At 43.3% G+C, this 13,463-nt stretch overlaps 1 protein-coding gene across 1 annotated transcript in view; it reads left to right on the top strand.

Moving 5' to 3' along the window:
* LOC101939167 (ubiquitin carboxyl-terminal hydrolase 12-like) overlaps positions 1-13,463 on the top strand; it is a 152,610-nt gene that overhangs the window by 25,936 nt on the left and 113,211 nt on the right. The gene's annotated exons all lie outside the window — the stretch shown is intronic.

Here is a 13,463-nt window from a genome sequence, read left to right on the forward strand (position 1 = left end):
AAGAGAAGGCCTGTGCTTTGAAGACATCTCTACTAAGCAGTGGTCTGGCAAGAACTGAAAATGGCAATGGCGATGGAGGGAATATGCACCTTAGCAATTTTAGCTCATTATTGGACACGGTTACCTGCACTTTGCCTAGAAGTAGTGTAATGCACATATACTACTGTCTGATTCCATTTTGGAGCCACTGAATTGACAGAAGTTACTATGAGCTTTGAGCACCATCTAATGGACAGTTTATAGTTGTCAAATATGAAATTTAGCAAGCTCCGGAGCCCTAAACATGAACAACGATCAGAATTCAGAGGTCAGGGTCAGTTTGAGAGCAAGATAATCAGAGAGGTTAAAGTAAACTTTGAAGGGTCTGGAGTAATACGCAGAACTGATCAGAAATTTTGGCTATGCGGGTACATGTACATAAATTCCCACTGTCTGCAAATCGGCAATGACACCTACTGGTACACAAGGATTAATTAAAGGCAGATGTCTCTGCTCATGAAAAATCTAGAGGCTTTTTGCTTCTTGGCTTAAAGTACATTAAAAGGTTTTTATTTTTATATCATGGCTTTTGTCACCAGGGGAATCAATGAAGAATGTTCTACTATGTCATAGTTCAAGCAGCGGGGCTCTGCTTAGTGTGTGTTATCAGTGGCTGGCACACCGGCCCCTAATCCTTTCTGTCTATTCAAGGTTGCTGAACAACCCTCCCTCCCTCTGGGTAAATGTCTGGAGATGGAGAACTTCAACTTATAAACCCAACATATGCAAGCTTTATGACCCTCTTTGTCCCTGTGTTCCAGAGCCAAGTTGATCAGCTATGTACAGTATGTACCCTTCATGCTCTGCTATTTATTACGGTGCTACCCTAATAGCTGTCTCATCATATAGAACTGGACTTGGGCTCAATGATTCCTGAATGGGGGCTTAGGAACCTAACTTTAGACATCCTTCTTGAATTCTTCCCTTCCAAGGATATTTTAAAGTGGTTGATAAGAATTTATCAGGGAACAATTGGGGAATATAAATTTGAGCAGCCCTGTGGCTGCTCTGCTTTAGCTTAAACTGAGGTCTATAACATTGTGTATAGCCAGCTTTTTCCTACCTTCTGCCCCTTAAACTTCAGTTTAGAACTGAGATTAAAGTCTAATTGCCTGATTCTGCAAACACTACCACAATCAGCCCCACTGAAGTCAAGGGGACAACACACAGATAGGTGTTGAGATGCTAGAGCAGTGATACTCAGACCTCAGTGGTTCAGGAGCCAAATTAGCAATCACCATTACCCAAAAGAGCTACAGCAGTGTGAATTCATTGTTTAATTTACTATAGTACTATGTATTCATATTTAAACAGTAAGACGGGAAATATTTAGTGTGTGTATGTGTACATACGTATATATTATTCTCACAGCAAAATGACTGATCAAGTATTTTTTATCACCTACAATTGGTTAAGAACATAGTAAAAGTATCCTAGTAAAAGCACAGTGTTTTAATATGTGCTGCAAAGAGCCGCAGGAGACATGTTAAAGAGCCGCTTGTGAGCCTCAGTCTGAGTATGACTGCTAGAATTAATAAAGGCATGACATAAGGAACGAAGAGTAGTGGGAGTAGAAGGGAAGGAAGTTTACACAATATGAAGTTACTTGCTTTTACCTTGTCTACATCATGTTCCACATTCTTATGGGTTATTTTAATTTGATTTGATTAAACTGGTGCTAGTTTTATGCTGTTTAGTTTCCTTTTTTTAGCAATTCACACAACTGGGATTGGGAAACTAGACTGATCAGTACACTTCCTGGTTATATTTGGTTTCACTTTTTGGTTCTTACCTCATACATAATAATAGCATCCTAAACTGAGAATAAAATGGTCAGCTTGAGCATAAGTAGAAGGAGGAAAAACTCCTAGGCATCAAAGGTCTTGATTTTATGTAGCTGTCATCGTTACTAATAACGTCAGTAAAACACACAGAGAGAAATATAAATTAAAGAGATAACACAGAAGCAGCGCTGATCTTAAATAATATGACCTAAGTTTTCCACGACTGGTTTCTTCAGGGTCTCTTTAATTGTTTTTATGTCCTATTAAATAACTGGACTATAGCAATCAGTTTATTTTAATGTGTTAGCTCTTTTCAAAACCTGGATTTCTGGGCGTACTCAGCGGTGCTTCTGCTGCCACTGGTATGTTATGATAAATTAACATGCTCTTGTGAGCGTAGCTGTTTGCAGTACAGTATGTCTGTCATTTCTCCAGTTGACAGCGCAGCCTCCTACCAGCAATTGCAGAGGTTATCCGTGCCAAAAAGCATGGACACAGTTTGGGGAAGGAAAGGGGGCGTTGACCCTCAAAACTGAAAGCCTCAGGCAAATGCGGAATTCCCTGCCCCCTCTACCCCCCCACGCACGGCTCCATTGGCCTGACTGGAGCTGCCTCCCAAAATAGAGAAGTCAAACTATGCTTATGACAAAAAAGCTTTAATTAGATGCTGTTTGGAATTAGAGGTGAGTAGATGATTAGCTGATGAATTTAGCCTTGGTTTTGCTCATCCAATATCCATGATGAGATTATACCCTCTACCTTTGTTGCTATTCAAAAGCATTAGGAATTTTATTTTAATTATTTTGCCGTCTATTTCTGAATTGATGCTAAGCAGTTCTCTGTGAATGTTGAGGCTGTATTTGGTTAATCGTCAATGGTTAGAAAAAAAACACATGGCATTGTTTCTGTTCTCCACATGGTTGTGTGCACAAGTATTTCCAGCACAAATCTAAAATTCTCTATGTGAATCCTTGTGCGCTGCTTCGATGTTGTCATTAGTTATGATTTGTATTGTGGTAGCACCTCAGCCATGGACCCAGACCTTGTTGTGCTAGGCGATGTACAAACACAGCACAATAAAACAGGTCTTCCCCAGAAAGCTGCTTATTTAACCCTTTCCATGCACTTTTGTACCAGTAAAATGCAATCACTCAGCTGTTCTTGGAAAGTGAAGGCAGAAGAGCTTGATGAGGCTAAAGCAAATTAATTTCAAAATGCTATTGAACTGTCAGATTTTGTTTTTCAGTATTTACCCTGTTAAAATGCCCAGGTAGATGAATTGTTCTACTTTCGTAATATTTTTGCCTTCTAACGTGATGTTTTAGCATAACTAATTTTGAGCTCTGCTGTTTTTCTCAGGTTGTCTGTCTTTGTGTCATGACCCACAGGTCTCGAACCTGGGTCTGCAGGAGTAGCCAGGCTCAGACCCTCTACCTGGCAGCTTACTGACAGCTGCTTACCTAGGACCTACAAAAACCAGCCCCAGTTTGAGGCTCTGCCGCTGAGGTCCTATTGGCAGAGTGTCAGAGCAGCAGATTGGCTCACAGGCCCTACTTAAGCCAGCAGCAGGAACAGGAAGCTGTTTAAACAGCTGAGCTCCACCCTGCTCTGAATTGTGTGTCATCCCACTGCTGCCCCCACTCTCCTAGCTTGACTTCTGGCATCTGACTTGTGGCTCCTGACCTCCAGTCTGTCTCCTGCCTCTGACCCCCCTGGTATCCTGACTCTGGTTCCTGACTCGTGGTTCTGGTCTTCCGGTACCCTGACCCAGCTGACTCCTGACTTGTGACTGTGGACTCTGGCTCTGACCATTAGGTCTGGCTGCCCATGGCCCAGCCATCACATTTGTTTGTAACTTTGAGAGTGTTGCTCCATAATGCAATATCAGTGAAGTCTAGGTCTCCTAGCCTTTGCCATCTACCCATGTAATACCAGTGTCTGTGTTGCTAATACACTTGTTCATTATTCACACTTTGGCAATGCCAAACAGCAGAAATGAAATACAGCCCTGTTTCACTCCAGTGTCTATGTTGAACTACTCTGTTGAACATCACACTTGTCCATCTGCCCACTGAAGAACTATGTTTCTATTGAGCTGATCTGGTTTTGTCTTTTACCATTCCGAAGCTCATGACAGTAGATGTCAAAAATGTCCAGTTATTTAGATCTAAAGTCTAAATTATTTGTCTCCTGATGACAAAATGTTCTGACTGAGAGGTCATAAGGATTTCCTGCTATGAAGAGACTTGTTTGCTTCATGCAGCTTGTTTGACCATGAGTTTCCTATGCACAGTCAGAGATGGGGCAAGTGATGTTGAGCAACAGAAGTTGTATGTTGACTCCCTCCTTCCATTTGTTTCTGTTCAGTGGAAAGAGGCGGAATTTAATTTTCACATCATTAGGGTGGTCTGCCTAATCTATCCATGCTGCTGCACTCATCAGGGTGGTATCTGTTCACCTCTGCACTGAGAACAACTGAAATTGTCTGAGGAAGTAGAAAGGAACAACAAGAAAAACATACAGACACTAACATATTGGTCATTGAAATGTAGAAATGTGGTTTGACAAATAACCTCAGTTGGCATGACTGACTGACTGACTACAACCCATTATAGGAAGGTCTTCAGATTACCTAGAAATAGTTCAGGGTCTCTTTATGTAAGGAGTAGTCAGAGATCAGTTTTGTTTAAAATAAAGTAATTTGAAATTTCATGGGCATGGCTTTTCTAAGTTGTTTGTTTCATTTTTATTGCAGCACTGAGAGTTCTTTGGTATTGTAAATGAATCAGATAGAATAGGAAAGAAATCCATGCATGCCAGAAAAGCAAGCATAATCAACAGTGACCCCAATATCCTGAATATGTAATATACATTAGCACATCCACCTGGAATCAAAGATGCAGTTTATGTCTAGGCAGAAACTCTGAGAAACTCAAGGAGTATTTTGCAATATAGCGTGGGAACAGTGCCCAGAGCAGAAGCACGCACACATGAGAGATGTGGAGTTAGTTCGGAGCAGGAAGTTCTTAAAGTTACACACACTCTTCTAGCAGGGCTGAAATTGTTTCTGAGAAACTATCCTTTGGATTTGTGTGTGTGTGTGTGTTTCTATTAGTTTAGTAGCTCCCCCCGTTTTGACCTCGCACTATGAAACTGGCATAGCGAGAAAACATTTTGAGTCGAAACATTCATTCCACATTACGTGATTCTTGATTAAAAGGTCCATTCGAAAAATATTTAACCCTCTGAGTTCCTCCCTGAGAATTCTAGACAATTCTGAGTTTTAAAGACTAATGGCAAATTGTGTCTAACTGGATGGTGAACACAGGCACTTCCTTAATCAAAATAACTAACCAGTACTCTTGCCAAAGTAGAGAGGCCAAGGACTGATTGATTGGGCAATGAAAATAGAAAATATCCTCTCAGTCCTAATGATGGTTCTTCTAAGTCAGGGTTGAGGCACAGTAGAGTGTGGGGGAAGCTTGCATTGCCATGTGTATAAAGACATGACTTCAGGGCTGTCATCCTTGCCCAGCACAAAAGTTCACATGGGAAAAAGATTAAATTTAAAAACAGAAAATAGATAAAACTGCCATTCTTAATCATCAACACAGCAGGGATTTGTTTTGTTGTTGTTTTTTAAAAACCCTCATACTTTAAAACAAAGTACAGCGAAAGCCATCTAAAGCCACCACTCAAAGACCTAACAAAAACCAGCTGATTGATAAATCATGATGGATTGTTTATTAAACGTGGAGCAGAACGGTACTCAGTACATTGGGGGTTCTTTTAGAGTGGTATCTAAATAAAGGAAGTTGCCAAATAAAGGGTGATCTTTTATGTAGGTTACACTCTTCAGAATCAGATTCAATAGCACTAATAACCTCTAACAGAGTGAGGAATGCTGCTCACTGATCTGCTCAGGGTGATAGTGGTGGTATTAGCTCTGGCGGTGGCAATGTTAAACCCTCTTATTTGGCTCTTGGCAGTTAAAGGGATATATAGGAATTGTTTCACTGACCAGTGACATATGTACTCTCAGTTACCACAGCAATGGAGTCATACAAATATCTGACAGATCACAGCAGCACTGCTGCAACAACCTTTTTGGACAGGAAGTGAAGGATAGTTTGCGGTGAACAACTGCCTGAGTTGGAATGTGGCTAGGATACTAGAATTTATGCTGCTGCTCTGTGGGCGGTATGCCTTGGGATCTTGAATGATCAGCTGAGGCCAGAACTTTGATTTTACATTTCATCAGAAAGACACAGGGCCATCCCTAGACATTATAGTGCCCTACGCAGCCCCCGCCCCCCGTGTAGGGGAGGGGTCTGGCCCCAGGTCTCTGCGGGGGACAGACGGACGGACTGCACCCAAGGTCTGTGGGGGGCAGGAGCAGGCTTGGGGGGCAGAGGGGAACCACCCCCCAGCACAAGCCAGCGGAGCAGAGTGGGTTGTGGCTGGGTTGCTCCACTTTCTGTCACCTGGTGATTGCAGGGTGGGCCTGACCCCGCACTCACGGGGTGGCGGGAAGTGGAGCGACCCGGCCACAACCTGCTCCTCTGGCTCCCAGCCTTGGGACTTGGGGTGCAGTGGGGAACCATCCCCTAGCACTCACCGGTGAAGGGAGCGGGCTGGGTCGCTCCACTTCCTGCCGCCTGGTGAGTGCGTATTATCGCCTAGGCTGACAAGGCCTAGGCCGGCAAATTTGCAGGGGGCAAATTTTAGCACCCACAGAGAAGCTCCCACGCTCCAGCTCGCCTCCTCCGCGAGCGCGCCGCCGCCTCCTGTTTCTCTCCCCTCCCTCCCAGCGCTTGTGCCAGAAAACAGCTGTTTTGCGGGGCAGGGAGGGAGCGGGGAGGAGGGGGAACGCAGCGTGCTGGGGGAAGAGGCGGGGCTGGGGTGGGGATTTGGGGAAGGGATCCAATAGGGGCAGGGAGGAGGTGGATTGGGGTGGGACTTTGGGGAAGGGGTTAGAAAGGGGGCAGAAAACGGGTGGAGTCAGGGAGGGGCCGGGGCGGGCGGGGCAGCAATTATTTCAGGGCCTGGGGCAGCAAAATCATTAATCCGTCACTGAATGCAGGGCATGTCCGCCCCCTGCTGGGACCTAGCTCAGGGGATGGGGTGGAGTGGGGGCAGGTCTGGGGCAGAGCAGTGGTGGGAAGAGGCGGGGAGGGGGCGGGGCAGGGGCAGTTTTCCTGGCCCGCTCATCCGGCTGGGGGTTCGGGCTGGCCACTGGAGCAGCATGCAGCTGCGTAGGCCACCAGGAAATTTGGGGCAATTTGGTGCCCTACGCAGCTGCATGGTTTGCGTATGAGTAAGGATGGCCCTGGAAAGATAGCACCCCTTAGCAACCCAATGAGACACTGCTTCAGCAACGACTCACAGGAAAGACTGTTTACACGCTCAATGACCAACATCACTGCTTTCTGCACTTTGGATGTGTCTCTTCCAAATACCAAGCTTTCCTAACACTAGTTGGTGTCTAATGCTGATGGAACCAGAGCACACAATGATTTAGCTACAGGCAAAAGACAGGGTCATAGAGTTTAAGGCTAGAAGAGACCACCAGATAATCTAACCTTCTGTATATCACAGGCCACCAGCACACCTGCACACTAAACCCAACACTGAAATTAGACCAAAGTATTACAGCCCACAGGAGACTAGGCTGTTATGTGTTCCACACAGAGAATAGGAGGGACCAAGGTGCACCAGTGCCCAAGGCCTCCTCATTGGAGATTAAGTGAGATATACCCAGATAATCCTGGCAAGTGATCTGCACTCACCTGCTGCTGAGGAAGGTGAAAACCCTCAAGGTCACTGGGGGTTTTCCTTCCCAACCCCACATAGGGCAATCATAGGCCACACAGGGCAACAGTTATACTCTGAGCATGTGAGCAAGAAACACTAGCCATTGAGAGAGAGACTGCTCCATGCCAACTCAGAGCTCTGGCCCTCCTTGTTCAATTAGTTGTGGCTGTCCCTGATGCTTCAGAGGAAGGAGTTTAAAAAGACCAAACAGAATACATTGGGGAGAAAAGACCCCTTCCTAGCTTCCACAGGTGGTCAACTGAAACATGAGCTTTTAGGAACTTAAGACATAAATCAGAAGTAAGCCCCAGGGCTGATGAGCCCTGCCCCCCACCATCACAAGGAACCCTGTCCTACAATCACACTCAAATTTGTTTCAGCTCCCTCTTAAAACAAATAAAGTTGTTTGCTACCACAATTCCTATTGGGGGGGGGGGTTCCAGAACCTCTCCCCTCTGATGGGTAGAAACTCTTCTAATTTCCAGCCGGAATTTGTTCATGGACAGTTTGTATCCATTTGTTCTTCTGCCTGCATTGCCTTTAACTTAACTAGCTCTTCACCTTCCCTGGTATTTACTCTTGATGCATTTATAGAGAGCAATCATATCCTCTCTCAGCCTTCTAGACTAAACAAACTAAGCTCTTCCAGTCTTCTCTCATAAGAAAGGCTGTCCGTTCCCCTGATCATTCTAGTAGCTCTTCTCTGCACCTATTCTAGTTTAAATTTACCTTTCTTGACCATGGGTGATCAGAATTGTACACAAGTATCAGAGGGGTAGCCATGTTAGTCTGAATCTGTAAAAAGCAACAAAGAGTCCTGTGGCACCTTATAGACTAACAAATGTATTGGAGCATAAGCTTTCGTGGGTGAATATGAAGTGGGTATTCACCCACGAAAGCTTATGCTCCAATACATTTGTTAGTCTATAAGGTGCCACAGGACTCTGTTGCTTTTTACAGAATTGTACACAGTATTCCAAATGAGGTTTCACCAGTGCTTTGTGCAGTGACATTAATACTTATCTATCTCTACTGGAAATGCCTCACCCCTACATCCTAGGATTGCATTTGCCTTTTTCACAGCCAAATCACGTCGGTGACTCAGTCATCCTGTGATTGACTCATACACCCAGGTCTCCCTTGTCCTCTGTTGCTTCCAACTGATGAGCCCCCAACTTGTAGCAGAAATTCATAGTGTTAGTCCCCAAGTGCGTGACTTTGCACTATTGAATTCCATCCTATTTCTGTCACTCCAGTCTTCAAAGTCATCCGGATCTTCTTGTTTAATATTCTGAGCCTCCTCTGTATTGACAATGCCTCCCAACTTTGTATCATCAGCAGATTTCATTAGCACACTCCTACTTTTTGTGCCAAGGTCATTAATAAAAGATTAGTCTCAAGACCAATCCTTGAGGAACTCTACTAGTGACCTCCATCCAATCGGATAATTCACCTTTCATCACAACCCATTGCCTTCTCTCCCGGACTCCAGAATCCGCAGGAGCAACTTTGAGACACACTTTCTTGTGCCTCTTCCCTTTCCAGATGTTTTAGGGACAGGCTTTCCTTTATGTAAAATGAAAATATACATGGCAGCATATTGGGGGGAGGGGGATCCCCTCCTCTACTGGATGGAAACAGAACTGTTCAGCCCTCTGTGATAGAAACTATTCTGCTGACAAATAATTGAGGTTCTTTCAGGTCAGGTGATTGGGGCTTGTGCTTACAGAGCAGGAAGCTGTGAGTTCTATCCCTACAGTCACCATCAAGTGCTGAATGATTCTGCTGTGCAGTAAAACCATAACCCTGACAGATTTGTTACAATATTCCTTTAAAATTGTGTGTATGTTGGGGGTGGGGGTGTTTCACTTTAATGTTATATTCAAAAATTTTCGACCCTTTTCATCATGATGTAGCAGGATCTTGGGAATTTTAAAGTGAAAGAACAGTATGGAACACAGTAAATTACTGGAAACCTGGATCATGGTCAAGCATGACATAATTCAGCTCTTTGTGAGAGTTCAAAGACTGTGTCTGAAAAGGCACAACCCCCATGTATCTAGTGAACTCTCTAAGCAACAGAGAAAGTACAGTTTGTCCTCCAGATCCAGTAAGCAAAACTCACATCTTTCCAAAATGACCAGCTACGGATTGCTAGCATTTTGTGTTATTACCCAGAATGAAAAAAGCCATTGTCCATAGGAACAGTCTCCACAATCATTCATTATAACAGCACTCAAGGCATGTGTACTTTTCACCCATCAAATTTAGAAAATGTGCAGCTTCCCCTCAACTTGCTGTGGAGTAAACAGTAAGTGTCTGTGAGACAAGATCCAGAGGCTTTGACTTGAAACCCATTTGGATAAAATGGAAAATGTGAAAAAATATTTTTTAAAGAAAGAAGGATTGGTCTAACTGCTCTCAAATAAATCAGCTCAGAGATGTTTACCAAACCTGTCAACTCATCTATCTGCTTCACATTTTGTTTTTCTCTCTCTACAGGAACCCACCCTGATACACTATAATTTAAGATAAACTGTTTCCCTTTGTAACAGATTGCTTGCACCCATCACTAAGGAGATTAATGGCTGAAAGGAGAGTAGAACTGAGTTTGAGAGAGCCCTTTTCTTAATCCAACAATTCCAAAATCTTTAAGAATCTGACAGAGCAGGGACAGTGCATTTTAATTCAACAGCTGTTCTGTGCTCATCAGTAGCTTGCATGGGAGTTTACAAAATAGAACCTTCCTGATAAACTGGAGGGAAGTCAGAGAAGATCAGCTAAAATGATCAGGGTGTTGTAGGAACTGAGATGTATGAGAACAAAACAAGTCTAGCTAATTCAGTCTTTAGCTTATGAATAGTCTCCTAAAGAAGTTGTGGAATTTCCCTCACTTGGAACTTCTAAAACTAGACTGAATGAAGCACTAGGAAAAGTGCTATAGGGGACAAACCTGGACTGGCCCCAGTGGAGATGGACTGGATGGTCTTTTCCATCTCTAGCATCTGGGGTTCTGGGAGTTTTAAATGAAACATGGGATGTTTAACTTTCATGTAGACAGCTCACCTGTGCCATCCACAAAAATAGCCATCAATGAATGAGGTTAAGAACTGCCTAAAAATGCATGGGAGGTTAGGAACTAGCATGTGTGCCACCTCCATTCAGCAGCTCCTGGGCCAAACTCAGACCTAGCATATGTAGCTGCTACTCCAGTGAAGTCAATGGAATTGCAGTTGCTTGTGGCAAGTCTGAATTTCATCCATTGTCTCCAACCTTGACATTGGATGTAAGGAGATCCAATTGCCATCATCGGCTTGGCAATTTCACAGTATCTTTCAATTGGCCCTTTTTGGCAATCATTCCAAACCTGACATGAATCACATACAGAGGGAGATGATCATCTGATTTTCTTCTCCCTTCACAATCAATTTGATATGCATCCAGGAGAAGTTCAACCCATTATGGGAACAATGCTAACAAGGTCTCTTTAACAGGTTTACCATGCATCATTTCCAGTTCCCATCAGAACTCTGGATACGACTGAACCCCACACAACTCAGCATAAACCCCATAAGCTAGAGATGGGCCTGAACCAAAATGCTGAATACAACCCCCTTTGAAATGTAGAGGGTGTTTGAAATCAAGTTCTGAATTTTCAGTGTGGTTCCCAGCATTAACATCCTCTGAATCTAAATCCTGGATGCCAACAGTCCTTAGCTTTGGGGTGCTGGGTGTTGTGGTTTAAAACCATCTCTATTGTAAATGGAAGCAATTCCTTAGTGTGTTTCATGTATAGATCCACAACCACTTTGCAAAGGTGGGTAAATATCCTTATTTTACAGATGAGGAAACTGAGGCAGAGAGAAGTTAAGAGACCTGCCCAAGCTCGCACAAGTCTGTGGAGCAGTTGGGGATAGAACCCTGACATCCCTCTCCAGTGGATCATGTTGCCTTTGCAAGGAATTACAAAGAATTTACAAGAAATGCAATTGACAAAACTAACTACAGAAAATAACACTCATTTAATAAATATCTTTGACAGCCCCAGGCCCAGAATTATTACAATAGTGCATGGTGTTAGCAAGTGTCCCTTGCTCAGTCAGCGCATAGCCTAACTTGTCATTTGGACAAGTTTGCCCATTGTTAATTATGTTCTCTTCCTGAAATTAGGATGCAGCTCAGCTCATCATGCTTTGTATACAGATGGAGGAGAGTGGTGTGGGCTGGTGGCTGATGCAAAGGGAGGGAATGAATGAAAAAGGACCTGGTTTCAAAGTCCATCTGAACCACTTACTCAGCTGTTTAACCTGGAGGCAAGTCATTTGACTTATTTATTCCCAAGTGAGCCTGGCTGCAAATCCCACTGAAAACTAGATGCTGTATCTGATTTGAGCCAACCTAAGATAATGGAAAAAGTTTACAAAGGAAATATAATTCTACAGATAATTTCTGTGCAATGGAATTCTCTCAACCAAGTTAATGTGGATTTATACCAGCGTAACTGAGAGCAGAATTTGGCCTGATGCTCTTACTGGAAACCCCAATCAATCTTCCCTTCCATTCCTTTCCTTGTGTGCCAAGCATCTTCATTCAAGCCCTCCTTCTTTGCAGCCTACTGGCACTAATCCAGGATTGGGCTCCAAGGGTATGTCAATACTGCAGCTGGAAGCAAGCTTCCCAGCCTGGGTGGACAGACAAGTGCTATCGCTGCTCTAGCTAGCATGCTAAAAATAGCAATGTGGACATTGAGGCAACGGGCATGCTCTAGCCATCCATGTAGGTACCCAGCTGAGTCAGTTGATCTCTGATATTTTGTATTAACAAATTTAGGCATTAATTCTTTTGAAGAAGGTGGAACTTTTTATTTGTATGTTCCCTTCTTTCCGGCATCCACCCCCTTTCTGAGATTGTGGTCAGGTTGTGAACATGGATGAAGTAAATCTTAGTGATTAAACTAACCAACTTAGGGCTTTCATTAAATAGGGGACAAGCAAAGTTACATCTTTCTGAATCTCTACACTACATTAATACTTGCATATGTCAAACTAAATCTACAGTTCTGTTGCTTGTTATACCTTAAAGACTGTTTTAGCTCAGTATTATCCCCCTGTAATTCTAGTCTTATGGATTTTTCTAAACTGGGATATTATCTGTGTGTTCCTCAGCGTAATTCACTGAAGTTTATTGCACTTAATGTTCCTGTAAATTGCTGAGAGAGCCTGTTAAATAACCATTATATCTTGGCTTTTGCATGCTCAAACCTGGTTCTTTTCCATTCTGGGTTAAGAGCAGTATGATGGATGCCTTTGTGTTGTTGCTATTGCCATAAAATTGGCCAGACCACAGAATACAGCTTCAAATAGCCTTGTTTATTAAAATAAAATAATAATAATAAAAAAGACTTTCAGCTCACATACCAGCTCAGCCCTGGCCACCCTAGCATGACTGCTTGTCACTTAATCTCCTCTTGCTTCAAATATGCCCATAAGAAGCTGTGTGCTGAGTAAGAATGGAGCTATGGTTTTCTTAGTGAAATTACTTCTAACCAAATAGTGTTGCAAAAGCATCTTAGGTTGTCCAGCCCTCATTGATACTTTCTTATAAAAAATGCAACATAAATCTCCTCTTATGTATGTTTGTGTGAAGCACTGAAAACAGATGGAGCCATGAGTCACTGTACTCTTGGATTAATCCATAACAGTTACCTTCAAATCATTAACTCCTGCTGCAGGCCTGTGCATGTAAAAGCATCAGGATTGTATTGTACCTCACAGAGATATCTATTTATTCCCTTAGTCCTACTCAGAATAATGATCTCTTGTACAA

The sequence above is a fragment of the Chrysemys picta genome, chromosome 9 (assembly GCF_011386835.1).
Source record: "Chrysemys picta bellii isolate R12L10 chromosome 9, ASM1138683v2, whole genome shotgun sequence".
Lineage (NCBI taxonomy): Eukaryota > Metazoa > Chordata > Testudines > Emydidae > Chrysemys > Chrysemys picta.